Raw genomic sequence first — 22,437 nt, 5'->3', positions numbered from 1 at the left:
AGACAGGTGGCAACTCACAAATTCATTTCAGCTTTACTAGTCCTTCACAAAGGGAGTTAAAAAGGGACAAAACCTTCTGCTGGGAAAGACAGGCAAGGAAAACACCAACAGAAACCAGAGAGGGAAATGAACTGTGAGGAGGGCAGAAAACAAACTTCCATAGATACCTGCTCCTGAAGGCACTATAGGAGCCCAAAGTTCACACTGGGTAAGAGCTGCTGAGTGCCTCCTGCAGGTGCAGATCAAGGCACAATTAATTCCTCTTTGGGTCTTGGGGAAAAGGCCCTGGCTGCTGCTATATAACTTACAACCAGGCTCCAGAGAGATGCAGGCATACTCACAACAGAGGAGCCCAGGGATGGTTCTGTGCAGGGAGAAATCCACAGCTCGCACTGGGCAGTGAGCCTGCCCTGGGGCAGAGCTGTAATGTCACAGGCCTGCACTTTCAGCAAGACCAACCTCATGTGAGGTATAAAAAGAAAATGAAAAGAGATAGGCTTCTGTTTCCCTGTCTGAAAACAGGATGATCCTGTCTACCTATGCAATGCGCTGCCCACCCAGTATCAACCCCCTTCTTCTACTGACAGCCCAGGGCAGTTCTTGGGTAACCACCTCCCCCACCCTCAGAGTGACAACACCTTTGTTTGCCTCAGTGGATCCTGGCCACAGCATCCGGGCTCTCCCAACCCATCACAGTAATTAATTCTAGAACCTCCCTTCTTGTGGACTTAGAGCTATGCAGGTACAAGCCTAGAGCTGTTGGAGCCAACCAACGGCAGTGCCTGCCCAAGAGAGAGGCAAAGCAAAAGAAAGTAGAGTGAGAGGCAGTGAGAGTCGAGGTCTAATGCCTGGCATGTGTCCAAAGGAGGGCAGCAAGACCCACACACCCAGACTTAGTTCCACGAGCCAAGTCACTCCCCTTCCCCCTTATACCACTTGGAATGAGGCCTGTATTGCTGGCAACCCAAAGCATCTCTGTACTATATCAAAGGGATGTCATGCAGATTAGACAACATGCATTAAAGACAGGAAAACCATAAGTACTGGACAAATGGCAGCTATTTTACACCCTCATTATTTATGCTATGCTTTGCATGCAAAAAAATCAGCTCTTCAAAAATATTTCAACAGAAGTGAGGAATTAGGAACAGAATTTTCTTTAAAAATGTGCTTAAAAGGCCATACAACTAATTCAAGTTAGGCAGCCAAAAGAAATGTATGGACATTATAGAGAAATGGAGGAAGGCATGGTTAAAACCACCTTCTCTAGAACTGATTCCAAAGGGAAAGTACCCATTTCCCCCTTGACAAGTGTCCTTAAGAGGTCTCAATGACAAGTTTCTCAGGGTCACAAGAAAGAAATTTGTCATTTGTAAGCAAAAGGAAAAAGCTCAATTAGGAATATGCTTCCATCAAGTGGCATCAATGTTTTAAACTCTCTCCAAACCCTCCATGTCCTGGAACTTGAAAGTTCGAGTCCAGAGCACAGGGTCACCTTACAGGTGATTTGGTCTCAAAGTAATCATTTTGTTACTTCTGTAAGAAAACTGGACTCCCAGAGCACCCTAGCCTCTACTACTTGGAGGCTACTGGAGAGCATACCACCTCTGAATACCTCTAGCATTTCTCTAGTAAGCACACTTGTGTCCCAGGTACTTTGTTGGGAGCTGGGATGTAGAAAGGGAAGTCATGGTTCTCACTCTGGAGTGCACAGTCTGACGTGGGAACACAATCAACAGCACGTAGGATTCAGTGTGAGGTTTTCCTAACAGCACACACACAATATGACATATGAATCCAAAGTAGGGCCAGACAAATTTAGAAAGGATCCACTGTGCCTTCCAACCAACCCTCGGATGTGACCCGTACTACTTTGGTCCACTTAACATTGACTAAAAGTGTGAGAGGCTTTAAATGTGTGCACATCCTACTTAACTCAGGAACACCCTGGGCTACCAGGCTCGGTGAATATACAGCGAAAGAGAACAAATTCCAAAGACTCTTGCTGAACAGATGTAGCAGAGGCAAGGAATTCCTGACAGGGGATAATGAAAAAATGAGCCAGCTTCCCTCTGCACCTGGACAGGCCCAGGTGCCCCCACTACTCTGTGTGCCCATCCTGGACACTACGGAACAGAGAATTAAAGGCAAAGTTCCCAAGTCATGCCCAGGAGTTAGGATTCCTGAAGTTAGAACCTCTTGGCCAAACTGGAGGCCCAGTTTAAGTTAACCCTGTTAATATTAAGCCTTCCTCAGAGAAAAGAACTTACAGCAACATGCCAAGAGTGATGTATTTAAGATCAGTCTTGAAGAAGAGTATCTCCAAACATATGTCTTACCCTTAGAGACAAAAAGCAAAGGAAGGGAGCACAAAGAGACTGGTACTTTAATATCCAGAGTAGATGAGAATAAACTATCCTTCCTGCTGGAATAGCTAGTCCCCGACACAAAACTCTGAGCACCTGAGCTGAGCCCACAGTATCATTTCCTGGAATGACACTCACACTGAAACATCCACAGGAACTCAATTCTCCACAGAAATATCCACCATTCCTCAACATCCACAAGAGCTCTTAGACCCGGCCCTGTGCGGGGCGGGGAGGGGGAAGAGGGGCAGCTAAAGCAGGATGCCCAGATGGAGGAGGTCAGTTCTTCTGCCAAAGCCCAGGAGAGCTTTGGTATCTAAAATACACACACACACACACACACACACACACACACACACACACACACACACTCATTCATTCTCTCTCTGTCTCTCTCAGATAAATGCTAGGAGAAACCTTCAGATTCCTAAAGTAAGAACTAATTTTTTCCTTCACTACAATGGCTAATTCTTTTCATCCTATCCTGAGCTTTACTGAGCTATTGTGGATGTTTATAGTCATCATGTTTCCACAGAGACAAGCTTGAAAGCAGCTAGAAATTCATGACCAGAGAGTACAAAAGTCAATAGTGAGGTGATTCACAAACTAGCTTTCTACCAGGCCCTGTGTGGGTCGGGGAGGGGGAAGAGGGGCAGCTAAAGCAGAATGCCCAGATGGATGAGGTTGGTTCTTCTGCCCAGAAGAGCTTTGGTATCTAAAAGAGGAAGATTCCTATTGATGACCACTTATTTCAACCCCTCTCCCCTCCCTCTCTTGCTGGATGAACTCTGAGTTAGGTGACTGATGGAGGGTACTAGAGGACAGTCCCAGCTCCGCGAACCTGGCAAGTAGGAGAAGCAGAAGCAGCTCTCTTGGGGAAGGCTCTGTCTGTTTTCGTCTTACCCTGGGTCTGTCCGGTCCTGGGCAGAGTTTGAGGCACTAATACACTTAGGTCTGGGAATGATGGTCCTTAACGACACATGAAGCCAGGCTTTCAGTCTAAGAGCTCTTGTGGATGTTGAGGAATGGTGGATATTTCTGTGGAGAATTGAGTTCCTGTGGATGTTTCAGTGTGAGTGTCATTCCAGGAAATGATACTGTGGGCTCAGCTCAGGTGCTCAGAGTTTTGTGTCGGGGACTAGCTATTCCAGCAGGAAGGATAGTTTATTCCCATCTATCTGGATATTAAAGTACCAGTCTCTTTGTGCTCCCTTCCTTTGCTTTTTGTCTCTAAGGGTGTTTATATATACACACACACATGCAAGAACTTGGGTTTATTTTGTCCAATCAATATTAATATGTCTGTTTTTTTGGTGCAATGTTCATTCAAATCTGAATAATTCCAGTCCTACAATTTGAAACGTTAAAGTCATATTTTAGTTGATGATTTTCAATGATTTTAATAAGACCTTTGGATAACTATAGCATACATACACTTAAAACAAAAGCTATCTAGAGTGCTCATTGCTGTATTTACATAATTATAAAGAGTTAACATAAACCAAAAACAACTTGTCTCAAAATTTCAAAGTAGTTAGCTTTCTAAAATTCTTTTAATTATATGTGGATATTATTACAAACCTAAATGTAAATGGCGCTCAGCTTCCCTGCTATCATTTGTCTAGAGAATTGTCCAGACCTTCTGATGCATGGCCGGGTATACAGGCCACACAACTGCAGGCTAAAAACAGGAAGAAAGCAAAGCTTAGGAGGAATCAACATCATGAGAGGTTTCAACAAGTATATTTTAGGAGGAGGAAGTGCAGATAAGTGCAATTATTCTATGTAAGGTACAGGATATCCTTAAAGAGATTTTTGTAAATGATAGCTATATTACTGAAAGTACTTATTTGATAACTGTCCCCACACTTTGATCATATGCTTATTTTCTAGGCCAAACAGGTCAAGTGAGTGTGCCACACACCACATCTCCATCATCTCGGCCCACCGAGGCCTGCTCACCACTACCTTCAGCTTCCATCTGTATTCCCCAGCTCCCAAGCCAACCGCCCACATAATAATCACATTGCCCAATTTATGCCAAGGACAACCACTGTGTGAGAAATTTCACACCCAATTTATAAGCACCAACATCCCATGCTCCCTTTTGTCCTGCATACCAAAAAGTCAGCCTTGCTGAGCACAAACACCACCATGCAGAGAACTTCTGAGCACGAACGGTGCGGGGCCAGGGTCTTGGGCCCCATCACAGGCCTTCCATCCAGCTCACAAATATGCTGTGACTATGGAGGCCAGGATTCTCTTCCAGCTGACTATGGACCTCTTGATAGCAGTGGGAGGAAACAAGGGAAGGACACAAGAGAACATGGTGGGGAAGAGGTGGGAGAAAAGGGGAAAAGAAAGGAACAAATGGAGAATGGAAGAGGAGAACAGATTCTCTTTCTTAAGCTCTAGTTCATGAGTAAAGCATTAATTTACTTCAAGAAACAACAGCCAAGATAATTTACAGGAGGAGGAGACGGCTTGTTGCCACCTGACTTGGATAACTATCTCCCTCTTTTGCTTATTCACTGAGGATGAGGATCTACTACATTTCAGGCACTTCACTAGTTGCTGGGAATATGGTATGAATAGAACATTCATGCTAACTGCCCAAAGGGACTTTCCACTATAAAGGGGAACAACATTTGTAAAGACAAATCTGTGATAAAGGCGAAGAAGGAAAAGAAGAGTGTTCTGTAACAAAGTGAGGGGAAAGGCCGAGGGTGGTGAGAGGCATTTTGGACATGGTGGCTCAGAGAAGGCCAAATCACACTATGCTGCAGGCCTTTTACCAAAGGCATAACCTCATCTACGTGGGACAGGATTACTCAGGCATCTCTGTCATGGACACGGAATTTAAGAGTAGGAGGCAAAGAAAGGTAGAAGGAAGGTTCCAATTTGCCTTGAACAATGAAGCAAAAGAATGCCTTTGACTAAGCAGCAGGGCAAGGCTCATTGTTTTGACAGGGAGAGAGATCCTACAAAAAGTGTACTCTTTCTCTTTGGAAAGGGTTTACTTACCCTGTAGGTCTAGCCTCACAGCCACCACCAGCACATGCACAAAGGTTATCAGAGCCTGGCCTAACTGCAGTAACTGAATACAGTAAGCCAAGCTCAAACACCATTTTCATTTCTGTACAAAGAAATCCAAGTACACTAAAGACTCCAAAAATTGTTTTAAGATAGAAAAGAGGGCCTTCCAATTGTGTGTGTGTTTTTTTCCGTCAAATTTGTATTTTAAAGACCCATGAGCTGGGTATGGTGGCTCACATCTGTAATCTCAGCACTTTGGGAGGTCAAGGCAGGTAGATCACTTGAGGTTTGAGACCTGCCTGGCCAACATGGTAAAACCCCATCCCTGCTTAAAAAAAAAATACAAAAATTAGGGCATGGTGGCAGGCACCTGTAATCCCAGCTATTACAGGCATGGGCCACCACACCCAGTTCACATACCCTTTGTGTATGCCTAGATGTTTGTAAATGCCCACCCTGTGCCTGGCACTCAGTTGGCTGCTGGTAATTCAGAGGTGAACACAGCAGTTCCCATCTTTATTCCGCAAAGCCGATCATAAGCGAGCATAAGGAGCCTTAGGAAAGCGAATTCCTAGAGGCCACAGAAGTCCAGGCAAGGCATTTCTGAGGAAGCCTCTGCACCAAGACCTGAAAACTAGGCAGGCGTGAGGAAAGTGAAGTGCATTCTAGGTGAAAATAATGTGTGCAAGCTTCCTGGGGCAAGAAAGGGACAAGGCAGGAATGGCAAAGGCACAAAGGCATTAATGAACGAGAATGGGTGACTATAATTACAATAATAATGACAACCACAAACTTCTTCCTGGTAATAGGTTAGAGAATAGTAGGGCAGTGAAATCATCATTTATCCCTCAAAAAGGAACTGAAAAGGTACAACGCAGGCCTTAAGTGGACATATTCTAACTTACATTTTTACTATTTCATGGAAAAGGGGAAAGTTTTAAGCAACACGAAGGGATGTGAATAAAGTTGGCATACTGATGACTGAAAACTGAGACTTCCAAAGTCAACAACTACAATTTCAACACCTTAATCTGAGTGTCATATTACGTAAGAGTCACCATATATCCTTTCATTGATTAAATGTTCATTTCTCCTTTTGATCACAGTACTTATTTTACCTTCCAACTTGCCCTGAAAGTTATAAATGTCAGAACCCAAATCCCACAGATATCAGATCTACACCCTGCGCTCTTTTGGAAATGTCATTTTAATTAACACTGTACCAATCTTGACCCAATTCTTTTTGACAATCACTACATAGGCACAAAAGTAAATCAGGTGGAAAAACTTAGAGCCAAATTTGGAAAAGGTTTCCTACCAGAATGTTCTCTCATACTTTAAAGTAATTACACTAAGAGCTACTTGCCATTTGTGCAAATAATAATAATTCTTCAAATCATCCATCTCTGCTTTAACGATCTCATTCTCCAGAACCCTGTTTGGCTAGAGAGGCAAATACCATACTGCTACATACGAAGACAAAGATAAATAAGATGACAATTTAACATAAATATCCATGTTCCAATAATACCTACTCCTCTAACAGCAATCTCAACTCTACTCCAAGATACAAACCCGTTTGAATCAAACTCACGTACAAACAAAATTCTATGTCCAAGTATCCAGAACTATAATCACCTATAATCATCTTACCCTCAAAACCTGCTGTCCCTCCAGGCTCCCCACTTCAGTTGGTCCCACCACCATTTGTCCAGGCCAAAATATGGAATTGTTCTTAACTCTTCCCCTCCTATCTCCTATCAGGTCTTTCTCCACCCACTGCCCTAAACAAGCACCGGGTGTGGTCAGTGCTGCTTCGAACCACCTCTCACTTCCAGTTCCTCTCCAGTCCCACGGAGGCCGATCTAATTTGGGTCTTCCTCATCCCTCAGGTAATCTGTATTACCAAATAGTATCCTTACTGGTGTCCATGTCTTTAATCTTTGTATGTTTTGTTTTTTTAATGACATGTTTTAAAGACACGAAACAGTGAAAAAGATTTTCTTAAAGCACATAACCCAACATGCAGACCAACTGTTACCTTTAACTACTGTCCCTAGCGTATTCAGCATTCCTTAGTTTTTCCCTAACGTCCTTTATCTGCTCCAGGATCCCATTCAGGACACCACATTACATTTAGTCGTCCTGCCTTGCTAGGCTCCTCTAGGTTGTGACAGTTTCTCAGACTTTGTTTTCAATGACCTTGACATGGTTAGGGAGTTTATAGAATATCCTTCATTTTGGGTTGGTCTGAGGCTTCTGCCATGTTTCCACAGAGCTTATGGGGCTTTGGGAGGAAGACCACAGACATAAAATGCCATTCTCATCACATCCTATCAAGAACACCCACCACACTGACAGACTAGCAAGTTATGCTCCCCTCCTTTAGAGTGGGATATTTGCATAAATGATTTGGAATAATTCTGCACAAGTGGTTCGTCTCTTCATCTCCATTTACATACTTTTCAGTCATTTTATTTACATCAGTATGGATCATTAACATTTATTTTATACTTTGGGTTAAAACCCAACACTACTTTACTATGTTGCTTCAAGTGTTCTAGCTTTGGCTATTGGAAGCACTTTCAGTTGACTCCTGTCTCTCAGAGATACCCATACTGTTGTTTTGTTTTGCTTTTTCTTTGATTTTTTTCAACCACTTCCCTACTTTCTGGCCCTGCGAGATACACTGGCTCACCTTGCTCCAGGCCTAAACTCAGCCATTTCCCCAAGGAGCCCTGGTGGAATTAGTGACCAAGATCTGCGTACTGAATGGCGGTTTCTTTTTACAAGATCTTAGGATACATTTGATTCCGCATCTTGTTTTCTTAGTTTTCCCTATCGACACAAAAAGATCAATTGTATTATTTTAAACCTCAGTTCAACCTTCACACCTCCTGTTAGGAGATCATCTGGAGCTGCCACAGTGGATGTGTCCCTATATCAATAGGATAAGACTGATGTGCCAGGCCCAAGGCCCCCACTGGCTCCTTAGCATAGGGACTATCATCCCCAATTTGCACATGAGAAAATGAAGGTGGACAGCCATGCTGCCAGTCCCAGGTCACATACTGCCCGTGCAGTGGTGGCACTCATACCCTGTCTGAGGGATTCCAGAGCACTTGGCCTGACAAGATGGCTTTCTGGAAGAAAGACTTAGGTCTAAGATGGCAAAAACTAGGGCTCTCCCCTGTCCTGCAACTAACCCAATTCTAGAAAACCCAAAACCTTTGGTATCTGTGTTGAAAAGCCACCCTTCCTACTCCTCATGGGGCTGCTGTGACGTTCCTAAAACACAAAATGCAGGAAAGAGTTCTGAAAACACTAAAGTACCCTACACACCTTGGAAGACCCACTGCTGTTATATTTTGCAGATTTTTAATGGTCATGAATTAATATATGATTCAAATATGCCACTTCCATAAGAAACAGTATTTTAATCCTTGTTTCCTATCACGATTACAGTTACTGAGGGTAAAAGTTACCAAAGCATCTAAGCCTGAATTCCAGGTGACAGTGACTAAGGAGGCAGGCAATTTGAAAAAATATATTAAGTGAAAGGACAGTCTTTATTTTAAACTCAGATTCAGGAGGCTATCTCCATGGCTTTTAACATGAAAAAGTTGGCTCCCATATTATGTTGACCTGTTGCTAAATACAAATGAAAATATCACAACTTAAGACAAATGCCACTTATAAGTGACACACTTTCAAATCCTCAAAGGAAAGGTTCTGGGAGAGGTTACTTCAGAACATGAATTATTTAAGTCCCTGCCCAAGTATTGATTTCCTGCAGCAGTTTAACCTGAAAATAGCATACGCTACTTAGGTATGAAATAAAAATATTATCACTGTATACCTTAAATCCTCAATTAAAAAATACAAATATACTTTAAATTCTCGATTTAAAAATATGAGCAGAAATGTAGCATCTTCCAGTACTTTCAGCCCAACTTAACCAAAATTTAAGAAAATAGCTGTAGAAACCTTTAATAATCTACTACAAAATAAACACTGAGCAAAAGTCCTGAATGTGGGCCCAATTCCCCACAGCAGGAGACAAATAAACACTTGTTACTGTATGCAATTTTCCTCTGTGCAATACCTGTTTCAGTAGAAGAGTCTGGAAATACCCTTTGGAGACAACAAATTAAGAGCCTGCCAGCAAAACCATCCCCTAGGAAAGCAAGACAGAGATACAGGTTGTTCCCATCACATCAACTGCACCCTACACCTTTGAATGCAAACCCTGTTTACACAGACTCTTTTAAAATCACTTCGATACTGGCCAAACCTGGGAAAAAGCTATGTGGAAAGACTGACAGCTAATCAATAAGATTTTTTGTGAACAACACTTCTTTTGTAGTTTTCCTGTACATTTCTGCATTTTAAAAATGCAAATCTTTTAAAGGGGAAAAAAATAAATAATGACTTAAGACAGAAACAGTATCCTTGCACTGCTATCATTTATGCTTTTCCTCTATATGCTACTGGGAAAACTTAGAAATTTCTAGCCAGTAGATTCCTTTCAAGACTGCTTAGCTTTATTAACAAATACCCTGCAATTGCAAATAGATTTATGTTCATAACCCTCATACTGTGAACATAGGAAAGCAGAGAAAAATTAAAAGCCCATGAAATAAACAGAAGATAAAAACACAGCTAGCCTCAGCCTACTGTGCCTACTTCCTTGGTCCTAGTCTTAGAAGGTTAACATTGATGTTTATTTCCCTGTAGGCTTCACAATTTTTCCCTGCTTAAATACCAACAAAATTCATAACAATCTTTCCCATATTTCACCCAGGATTTTTAGTTATCAAAGGAATTATAAAAATATTCAAGCATTTCCTAGCCAAGCAGCAATAATTATAAACACTTTTCAGAATATATCAGAACAGCCTACCTTTACCAGTAGTCATGATTGTCAGTAATCCTGGTACCAAATAAAAACACTGCTCTGAAAGCTATACCTACTCACAGCAACTTAAGCATCAGCAAACCCTCCACCCACACTTGTTCAGTGTGATCCGGCGGCACCAATGACAACTGCCACCCTATTCCAAAATAAAAGCCTAGACTAACACTGATTTTTTAAAAAGGGTTGGGGGGTGGGGGTTGGGGGGAGGTGTGAGCCTTCTCCATCCAACTCTACTCATGTAAGAGAGTCTTCTTTAAAAGTGCTATTAAAAATTTTTTAATCAGTTCTTCCCCCTCAAGAAACAGAAGAATATTCCTAACACAAATCTTAAATAGAAAAGTATCAAAAAGCAATCTTATTTCCACATAGAAAATAAAATAAGCTGTCCGCTGCAGCTTACGTGACTTATGCTGCCATCAGAAGCAGTCTCTTCCAGGCTATTTTAGGTGGGCTTCTTAGCACAGCTCAACACATATGCCAGCCTTGTAACAAACACATTATCCTTGTATTCGTGACTATGGAAACACTTTCCTAAGATACTGAACCACTATCCCAAACCTTGTAATATGCATAGTCTAATAAACAAGCACAGGGAGAGAGTGTGAACCTAGTATTGGCACCTGATCCACTTATTCACAATCATTGCTTTTAAAGGATAAGCATGGATAATAATGGCTTGGCTTCTTAATAAAGAAAAGACAACTGATTTGCCTTTAAATGAATGCTTTGTCCTAGCTACACCAGGCAATAATTCCGATCTTATCTAACACAATCTGTCAATGGTCTGTTTTCAGACTTGCACAGGTATTTCTCATTTCCAACAAAGTAGAACTGATACCTGTAATATTTTTCAAGTTACAGTTTTTTAAGTGTAAAACCATAAGGCAGAATGCATTTGGTAACAAAATGATACCCGGTACATTCACGTATAAGAGTCAATAATGTTATGATTACTTGTTACCTACTTTATAGTTTTATTAGCAAATAAATATTGGGTCTTTTACTTTAGCTACAAATTTATTATAGAATTATCATGGATTTAACCAAAATGATAGTTTGTATCTTTCCTCATAAACATGTTAGTTTTGCTCAAGAAACTCAAAAGCTTGTGTATTTTTTAACCAAATTAATGTTCATGGGCCTCGCTTCAATCAAATCCAATTAAAGATCATTAAGTGGTTGCAGATAAAGGACACTGAGTAGTCCATAATTACTGGCTCTTTCATTCTGAAAATCCAATTCTCCCATGAGCATAAGCACATCTGCATGATTTAAAAACTTACAAATAATTTGCTTTTTGAAACTCATGGAAAGAAAAACTGTAATTTTTGCTTCAAGGGGCTTGCTAATTACACAGAGATGAAAAAAAGAAGAAACATCTATATAGCAACATATTTTTAACTCTCATATTCTCACCATTCAAAGCCGAAAGGCCTTCGGGTAACCTAGCAACAAGAAGGAATCACACAAAGATGAAGTATTCTATTACAGACAGGAAGCCCATTTCAAATTGCTACTCGGCTGCTTTTTCATTGCTGTTTTAGTCACAATTTGATTACGCTTTTAAAAATTAAGTCCATGGGTTTCATATAAATATTAAGCATCAGAGAACAACATAATTTTGAACGTCAAGATATACAAACCCTGGATAAAACCCTATTATTTCTTAGGAGTATCACCATTAAATATGGTTCTTCCAACTTAGCTAAAATCCAGAACGGTTATTTCTTACTCAAAAGGACACTGTTGTTCACAAGCAACAAAAGAAAAAAAGCAAATTGGACTTCATCAAAATTTAAAACTTTCATACACCAAAAGATACTTAAAAGTGAAAAGAGGCCGGGCGTGGTGGCTCACGCCTGTGATCCCAGCACTTTGGGAGGCCGAGGCAGGAGGATCACAAGGTCAGGAGATCGAGACCACCCTGGCTAACATGGTGAAACCCCGTCTCTACAAAAATACAAAAAAAAAAAAAAAAAAATTAGCCAGGCGTGGTGGCAGGCGCCTGTAGTCCCAGCTACTCGGGAGGCTGAGGCAGGAGAATGGCGGGAACCCGGGAGGCGGAGCTTGCAGTGAGCTGAGATGCGCCACTGCACTCCAGTCTGGGTGACAGAGCGAGACTCCGTCCCAAAAAAAAATTGTGAAAAGATTGGCTCACACCTGTAATCCCAGCACTTTGGGAGGCCGAGGCGGGCGGATCACGAGGTCAGGAGATCAACACGATCCTGGATAATACAGTGAAACCCCGTCTCTACTAAAAATACAAAAAAATTAGCCGGGCATGGTGGTGGGCACCTGTAGTCCCAGCTACTTGGGAGGCTGAGGCAGGAGAATGGTGAGAACCCGGGAGGCGGAGCTTGCAGTGAGCCGAGATCGCACCAGCGCATTCCAGCCTGGGCGACAGAGCGAGACTCCCTTTCCAAAAAAAAAAAAAGTGAAAAGATAAGCCACAGAAAGAAAAAAAAAAAATTGTACAAATCGTATCTGCAAATCATATATAGTTCAACAACAAAAAGACGAACAATTCGATTTTTAAGTGGGCAAAGTACTTGAATAGATGTTTTTCCAAGGAAGATCTACAAATGGCCAGGAAGCACAGGAAATACGTTCAAATATATTAGTCATTAGGGAAATGCAAATCAAAACCACAATGAGATACCACTTCGTATTTACTAGGGTGACTATAATAAAAAAAAAAATTAAAACAACATCAACAACAAAAAACAACAAGCATTGCCAGAAAGTGGAGAATTGGGCAATGGCTAGAGAGAATATAAAACGGTGCAGCCACTGTGGAAAACAGTTTAGTGGTTCCTCAGTAAGTTAAACATAGAATGACCATATAATACAGCAATTCGACTCCTGGATATACACTCAAAAGAACTGAAAACAGGTGTTTAAAAGCTTGTAAACAAATGTTCAAAGCAGCACTATTCACAATAGACAAAGGTAGAAACAATCCAAATGTCCATCAATAGATGCACAGTTGCAGCTATCTGTGAATATACTAAAAATTACTGAATTATACACTTGAAATGAATGCTGTCATGGTATGTAAATTATATTTCAATAAAGCAATTTTAAAAGAGCATTACTATCCATACTACTCAAAGCAATCTATAGATCCAACATAATCCCTATCAAATGCCAATGACATTCTTTACAGAAATAAAAAAAGTAATCCCAAAATTTACATGGAACCACAAAGGACTCAGAATAGCCAAGGCCATCCTTCCTAAGCAAAAAGAACAAAACTGGAAGAATCACATTATCTGACTTCAAATTATACTATTACCATTGCTGTTTTTGTGGCAGCATGGTACTGGAATAAAAACAGACACACAGACCCCAATGGAACAGAATAGAGATCCCAGAAATAAAATCCACACATCTACAGTGAACTCATTTTTGCAACAGTGCCAAGAACATACACTGGGGAAAGGACAGTCTCTTCAATAAATGGTGCTGGAAAAACTGAATATCTATGAAGAAGAATAAAACTAGACCCTCATTTCTCACCACAAAAATCAAATAGAAATGAATTAAAGACTTAAACCTAAGACCTCAAACTATAAAACTACTAAAAGAAAACATGGGGGAAACTCTCTAGGACATTGGTCTGCACAAAGATTTTGTCAGTAACACCCCACAAGTATGGGCAACCAAAGCAAACAATCAACAAAGTGTAAGACAACCCACAGAATGCAAGAAAATATTCGCGAACTACCCACCTGACAAGGGATAAACAACCAGAATATATGAGGAGCTCCAACAACTCAATAGAAAGAAAACCAAATAATCCAATTTAAAAATAAGCAAAAGATCTGAATAGACATTTTTCGAAAGGAGACACACAAATGGCAAACAGGCATATTAAAAAAGTGCTCAACATCACTGATCATCAGAGAAATGCAAATCAAAACTACAATGAGGTATCATCTCACCCCAGTTAAAATGGCTTTAATCCAAAGACAGGCAATAACAAATTTTGGCAAGGATGTGGAGAAAAGGGAACTCTTGTACACTGTTGGCAGAAATGTTAAATTAGTACAGCCACTACAGAAAACAGTATAGAGGTTCCTCAAAAAACTAAAACTGAAACTACAATATGATCCAGCAATCCCACCGCTAGGTATATACCCAAAAGAAAGGAATCAGTATATTGATGAGATATCTGCACTCCCATGTTTACTGCAGCACTGTTCACAATAGCCAAGATTTTAAAGCAACCTAAGTGTCCATCAACAGGAGAAAGAATAAAGAAAATGCGATGCCTACACACAACGCAGTACTATTCAGCCATAAAAAGAACGAGATCCTGTCATTTGCAACAACATGGATGGAACTGGAGGAAATTATGTTAAGAGAAGCTAGGTATAGAAAGACAAATTTCACATGTTCTCACTCATTTGTGGGAGCTAAACATTAAACCAACTGAACTCATAGAGATAGGGAGAAGAATAACAGTTACCAGCAGAGGCTGGGAAGAATAGTGGTGGTGGGGAAGGGAGTGGGGATGGTTAAAGGTACAAAACCATAGTTAGAATAAGATCTAGTATTTGACAGCACAACAGGGTGACTACAGTCAACATTTATTGTACATTTTAAAATAACTAAAAGAGTGTAACACAAGAAATGACAATTGCTTGGGTTGATGGATACCCTACTTACCTTGATGTGACTGTTATACAAAACACCTCATGTAACCCATAAATATATACACCTGCTATATGCCCATAAAAATTTAAAATCTTGAGCCAGGCACATTGGCTCACGCCTGTAATCCCAGCACTTTGGGAGGCCGAGGCGGGCGGACCACCTGAGGTCAGGAGATCGAGACCATCCTGGCTAACACGGTGAAACCTCGTCTCTACCAAAAATACAAAAAATTAGCCAGGCATGGTGGTGGGTGCCTGTAGTCCCAGCTACTCGGGAGGCTGAGGCAGAAGAATCCCTTGAACCTGGGAGGCGGAGGTAGCAGTGAGCCGAGACTGCACCACTGCACTCCAGCCTGGGCAACAGAGCAAGACTCCATCTCAAAAAGTAAAATAAAATAAAATAAAATAAAACAAAATAAAATAAAATATAAAAATCTTTAAAGAGTATTGTCACTTTAAAGAATACAATGGCTGGGCGCAGTGGCTCACGCCTATAATACTAGCACTTTGGGAGGCCGAGGAGGGTGGATCACCTGAGGTCAAGATTTCAAGATCAGCTGACCAACATGGTGAAACCCCATCTCTACTAAAAAGACAAAAACACAAAAATTTGCTGGACATGGTGGTGAGCGCCTATAATCCCAGGTACTCGGGAGGCTAAGGCAGGAGACACGCCTGAACCCGGGAGGCGGAGGTTGCAGTGAGCCAAGATCGCACCACTGCACTCCAGCCTGGGCAACAAGAGCAAAACTCCGTCTCAAAAAATAATAATAACAATTTTAAAAGTAAATAAATGTTAAATTTTAAACATGTACTCCAAAATAATCTGAAAGTCTACAAGCATGACAGTTATTCTCAAATATTATTTTTATTTAAAAAATGAATATACCCCTAAAATCGAGCAACTGGAGGAGAATCTATTATTCTGAGCACCAACCATGTCCCAGGCACTGTGCTAAGAATTTTACACACAATCTCATTTATTCTCCACAAAATCTCTTTAAGGTCTTCACTCCATTTTACAGATGAGCACATGTGGTTCACAAGAGTTAAGTCACTTGCCCAAAGTCCCACAGCTAAAGCGTTGCAGAGCAGGGCACAGATGCCTTTCCTAAGGAGGAAGGATAGTCACACATTTCCAAAGCAATCCCCTTCGGCTTGCTCCCTGACACTGTCTACACTTCTCCACATGGAGGCATGGGGGCACCCACACTCGAAAATTAACAACTAAAACTACTGCTTGGCATACACAGTCACCATTTATTAAACAGATACTTGTTGCCAAGTCCTTATGCTGAGTACAGGCTGCTAAATTTTCACAAATGGGCATTAGAAGGACATAGATCATTTAATAGACACCCTTTTGAGTCAGCCTAGGAAGCCCCTCTGTGGACATGCAGCGCTAACCAACCAAGGCAGCTATCGAGTGATCAGAACCTCTGCCCAAGAGGTCGTTTAGGAGCCTGGAAATGAGCCCCACGTTGTCATTCATTCTCTCCTGTGTTTTGCTCAGTTCTCTCTCAGCTCCAGCTCATATGCAACACTCCAGAACCCAGTGGGTATATAAGAATCCATGGGAAAAAGCAGAGAGAAAAAGAATCTAGTCAGCTCAGATACTAAATGTTCGTACACGCACTCAAGATTTACTAAGAGACAAAGAAGAAAAGCTGGTTCCTGTGAAACAAACCAATCACAGAGAACACTGGGACTAAGAGGACAGCCTGCAAGGTATCCGAGTCTCAGAATGAGCAAAAACAGACACACAGTCCCCTGTATGCAGAAGGGTTACAGTCCAGTGCCGAGATAGGTATTAGTCAAATAATCGCCAAATGTAAACCTGCAAAAATGATGCCTACCAAGCAGTGGGGTAGGGGGTGCCTGCCCACATTTAACAGAGGGATCTGACACCATTTGGGAGGACAACAGATGAATGGAATTAAGAAAAATGTGTATATATACACAATGGTATATAATTCAGCCATAAAAAGAATGAAATCCTGTTATTTGTAGCAACATGGATGGAACTAGAGGCCATTATATTACATAAAATAAGCCAAGCACAGAAAGACAAATATCACATGTTCTCACTCATATGTGGGAGCTAAAAGGGTATATCTCACGAAGGTAGAAATTAGACTGGTGGTTACCAAAGGCCAGGAAGAGGGGGGAAGACTGAAGAGAAAAAAATATATATAAATGTATTTATTACCACTGAACTGTACACTTAAAAATGGTAAAGATAGTTAATTATATATGTAGATTTTACCTCAATAAAAAAGCAGTATTTGAGTTAAACTCCATACGAATCAGTGGTAATATTTATGAAAAGCGAGGGAGAGGGAGGTATCAAAAATGACACCCAACCTTTAGCATACCAGGATGAATAATGGAGCAATCACGCTTATAAGGAGTACAGAAAACATTTAGGGTGGAGCAATATTTACTGTTTTGTATTTTGTCTTTCAGCCAGAAGTAGCATATAAATTTGGTTTTAGATATATGTTTCAAATACAAGAGGAAATGTCAGACAGGCAGCTGTTTCACATACAGTTCCAATCCTGTCCCAAGATCTGTATAGGAGACAAACATTTATGAAAAAATGTGATATAGCTAATAAATAAAATTACAGCTATGGATATCTGTAACCAGGGAAAAAGCACTGCCTAAGAAGGGAAAAGGCCTAGAATCAAGCTTTAGGAATATAATGACTAATTAGTAGACATTAGATAAAGGAAGCCAAGAAGGTGCAGCCCAAAAAGCAGGAAGAAACCAGGAGGAGGTCAGACCCAGCTTTCCTTTCTTCTTTTTTTTTTAGATGGAGTCTGGCTCTGTCACCCAGGCTGGAGTGCAGTGGCACAATCTCTGCTCACTGCCACCTCCACCTCCCGGGTTCAAGCGATTCTCCTGCCCCAGCCTCTCGAGTAGCTGGGACTACAGGCGCTCACCACCACGCCTGACTAATTTTTTGTATTTTTAGTAGAGACGGGGTTTCACCATGTTAGCCAGGATGGTCTCAATCTCCTGACCTCATGATCCCCCGCCTTTGGCCTCCCAAAGTGCTGTGATTACAGGTGCACACCGCCACGCCCAGCTAATTTTTTGTATTTTAGCAGAGACGGGGTTTCACCATGTTGCCCAGGCTGGTCTGGAACTCCTGAGCTCAGGCAATCTGTCCGCCTTGGCCTCCCAAAGTGCTAGGATTACAGGCATGAACCACCATGCCTGGCCTCTTTTCTGTGGTAAAAATAGGTAATAGTTTCTTCTTCTTCTTTTTTTTTTTTTCTGAGACAGAGTCTCGCGACCAGGCTGGAGTGCAGTGGCACGATCTCAGCTCACTGAAACCACTGCCTCCCAAGTTCCAGCAGTCCTCCCACCTCAGGGCCCCACCTGCCACCCCCATAGCTGGGACTACAGGGGTGCACCACCACACTTGGCTAATTTTTGTATTTTTGTAGAGATGGAGTTTCACCATATTAGCCAGGCTGGTCTCAAACTCCTGACCTCAGATAATCTGCCCATCTCGGCCTCACAAAGTGCTGAGATTACAGGTGTGAGCCACCACATCTGGCCAAAAATAGGCAATAGTTTCTTAGGTATAACAAAAGAAAAAAGAAACAGATAAATTGGACTTCATCAAAATTTAACACTTTATATTTCATGTGACACTATCAAGAAAGTGAAAAGAAAACCCACAGAATGGGAAAAAATATTTGCAAATAAATCACATCTGTTAAAGAGTCTGGTATGTAGCACATCTAAAGACCTCTTATAACTCAACAATAAATAGGCAATTAAACCCTTTAGAAAATGGGCAAAAGATTTATTTGAATAGACATTTCTCCAACCAAGGTATATAAAGGGTTAACAAGCCCATGAAAAAGATGTTCAGTACCATTGCTCGTCAAGGTAAAGCAAATCAACACCACAATGAGATACCACTTTACACCCACTATGGTGACAATAATGAAAAAGACAGACAATAACAACTATTGGTGAGGATGTGGAGAAACTGGAAACTCTTACAGGTGGCTGGTAAGAATATAAAATAGTGCCGCAAAACTGGAAAACTGTGTGTTTACTGTGTTTGAGCAGTTACTCAAAAAGTTAAATGTACAACTCAGCCATTCTACTGCAAAGTATACAGCCAAGAGAAATGAAAATACATATCCACATGAAATCTTTTACAACAATGTTCAAAGAATCATTCTTCACAATAGCCAAAAAGTTGAACAACCCCAAATGTCCATCAACAGATGGATAAAGAAAATGTAGTCTAATCACACAATGGAATCTTGCTCAGCCATAAAAAGCAACGAACTTCTGATACATGCTACATTATGGATGAACCTTGAAAACACCATGCTAAGTGAAAGATACCAGACACAAAAGCCAAATATTACATGATTCCAATTATACAAAATGTCCTGAATAGGCAACATAAAGACAGAAAATAGGATGCCAGAAACTGGGGAGAGAGGGAAATAAGGAGTAAGTGCTAATGGGAATGGGATGTGAGGGTGAAGTATTTTAGATTTAAATAGTGGTAACAGTTGCACACTTTGTGAATATTCAAAAAAAAAAAAAAACCACTAAAGCACACACTTTAAAAAGTGAAACACCAGTAGGTAAATTATATATAATCTCAATTTTTAATTTTTAAATGAACGGCAACTAGAAGGAGAAAGTATCTCAATTTTTAAAATATACTGATAACTTCACAAAAAACCTAACACCTATTTCTGACAAAAACTCAGATAAGGGCATTTAACTTTCTTTCTTTAACTTTCATGTGCCCACCTGGGTCTCTCCCAAGCATACCTTCCTTTCTTTCCTGTTCTGAGCCTTTTTAAATAAACTTCTATTCCTGCTCTGGAAAAAAAAAAAAAAAGATAAGATAAACAGAAGTAAGTAGAAAACTACCTCATTTTGATAAAGAACATCTACAAAAATCCTACAGCTAATACCATACTTAGCACCTAAGATAGGAACCAGACAAGGATGTCCTGTCTCACCACTCTTATTTTACATAGTACTGGAAGTTCTAGCCAGTGCAATAAGGCAAGAAAAAGAAATTAAAAGCACACGTATCTGAAAGAGATAAAACTGTTGCTATTTGCAGATCACAAGACTGTATATGTAGGAAACTCCACAGACACTACAAAAACTCCTACAACTAATAAGTTCAAAAAGGTTGTAATATAAGCCATATAAGGTAAGAAATGGAGAAAGCAGAGGATGGATGGATCTAGAGAAAGCTGAACAGTCAAAGGTTTGAAGTTCAAAAGAGATCAAAGAATTACACTGGGAGTTGTGTTAAAAAAAAAAACACGAAGGAAGAGGAGGTTGGGGGGGAGAGAGAGAGAAGGAGAGGGAGACAGAAAGAGAAAAAGAGAAAGAGAGAGAGAGAAAGAAAAGAGAAGAAAAGAGTTGAAAAAGGAAAGGAGGGAGGGAAGGAAGGGAAAAGAAAAGAGAAAAAGAAGGAGGAGGAGAAAAGGAGGGAGAGAGAGAGAGAGAATTAGATAAAAGAGGGAGACAGGTTTTATTCCATCACTACTGCAGTTTCTCTACGCCATCTAAATGTGCAATGAAGGAAATCAGGTGGTTTGTTTTTTGACAGCAACTGAACAATTTATTGGTCTCTCAAAGTTACTGTAAAGAGATGAAAATCATTTAGGTTAGAAATTCTAAAATTTTACACATATGGCTATATATTAGTTTCCTTAAACATTTTGGCTCTAACAATTAAAACAGTAATACTATATATATATAAAGCAAAAAGCTGAAATTATCGACCTCCAAGAAATTTTGTTAAGGCTTCCTTACCATTTGCTATTTTTAACACAGATGTTTAAAAGAACTGTTTCCATTCTCAAACCTACACCTATGTGTGTGCACGAGCGTGCACACACACACACACACACACACACACAAAAGGGAATTTGGGGGCAATATTTATACCTAACCACATAGAAAATGCTGCTTGTGATACATCCAATGCCACACAGTTTTGGCATTCCTGAGGGTGAAATCATATTTGTCACATCACTGGATCCCATGGAGTGTATGTACACTCTTTTAGGCAAGATCCCCAATGTGGATGCAGTCTTTCTCCCCAATGCCAGCACTATAATGAGATTCTGTTTCACAGCCGTAATACTGGCTTATGAAGCACAAACTCACTTTCCTGCCACTGCTTTTACTTACTTGCCCAGCATGCTCTGTCCCAGTGCCAACAATTTTTAAACTGAGAAACCACACAAATACACCCACACAAAAGTAAAAGCATGTGTCCATCAACTAACTGCCTGTGAAGACCTGCCTGCGGACACCAAGCAACCCCACTCATCACGAGTGCACCACTCAGATGCCATTGGCTCTACCAATGATATGTTTTTTAAAGTACATATCAAAGTATGTACACTAAAGTACAGGGTAAAGTAGAGAAAATTACACCATAGTTATATACAAATTATACTGTTATAGGAAAATGAACTAATATAGCAAAAATGATTTTTAATGGTAATAGCTGAATTATGATATTCGTTTTCTATTATTTTTTACGATCTACGAAAAAGAGATAAGGAGGATTAACGGAAGCATTTTTAGATCACTTTAAGCATTTTATATAGGAAACATGTTGTTCAAAGAAAAAATCCTCTGGAATAATAATAGGTACACAGCAGAGCGCAAGTCAAAAGCCTTGCATTCGGTTACCCGCTCTGCCCTATGTACCAACTTACTTTGAGGAAAAGCACTCAGACTCTTCTTTACAATCTCAAGATATTCAAAATGTGAAGGCTTGTACTAGGAAGACAGGAGTAGTGATGAGGAGAATTACTGGGATTCGGGGTACAGTTTTAAAAGTAAATCCAACATGATTAATGAATTCGGTACTGGTTGTAATCTAATATACCTAAAAATTCTAAAATAGCCTAGCTATGATACAATGAGGTATCCAGAGTTAGAAAAGTTTTTCTCAGCAATTAACTTTTTGATATTCTTTCCTTCATACAGGAGTAATTCATTCCTGTCTTTTCCTCTCCTGGACTCACAAGAATTACCCACTAGTTCTCAAATATCATCACAAAGTATAGGGAAAGAAATACAGGAACCGGAAACAACAGGTTACGATTCACATCAAAATCATTACTTTATTTATTCAACAATACTTACTGCACACCTATCACAAGCCAGGGACTCTTCAAGGCATTGAACTCACGCTCATTGAGAAACAAATAAAGAACAATAAAGGGAATAAAGTAAAGGTCCTGCTCTCATGAGTAAACACATACTTTTCTAGTGATACACGCTAAGAAGAACCCTCCAACAGGGTGAGGCACAGAGCGTGCTATTCCCGTGGCCTTCAGTAATGCAGTGATACTGTATGAAGTGAGATCTTCATGGCATGAGGGAGGAGGGAGGAGGCCACAATGATACCCACAGGGCAAATACTTCAGGC

The 22,437-nt window shown here is 40.5% G+C and overlaps 1 protein-coding gene across 12 annotated transcripts in view; it reads right to left on the bottom strand.

Moving 5' to 3' along the window:
* CLASP1 (cytoplasmic linker associated protein 1) overlaps positions 1-22,437 on the bottom strand; it is a 312,280-nt gene that overhangs the window by 136,950 nt on the left and 152,893 nt on the right. The window lies entirely within an intron of this gene.

The sequence above is a fragment of the Macaca mulatta genome, chromosome 12, assembly GCF_049350105.2.
Source record: "Macaca mulatta isolate MMU2019108-1 chromosome 12, T2T-MMU8v2.0, whole genome shotgun sequence".
In the NCBI taxonomy this organism is placed as follows: Eukaryota; Metazoa; Chordata; class Mammalia; order Primates; family Cercopithecidae; genus Macaca; species Macaca mulatta.
The sequence above is the reverse complement of the archived record's forward strand: the minus strand, read 5'-3'. Positions and strand labels throughout refer to the sequence as shown.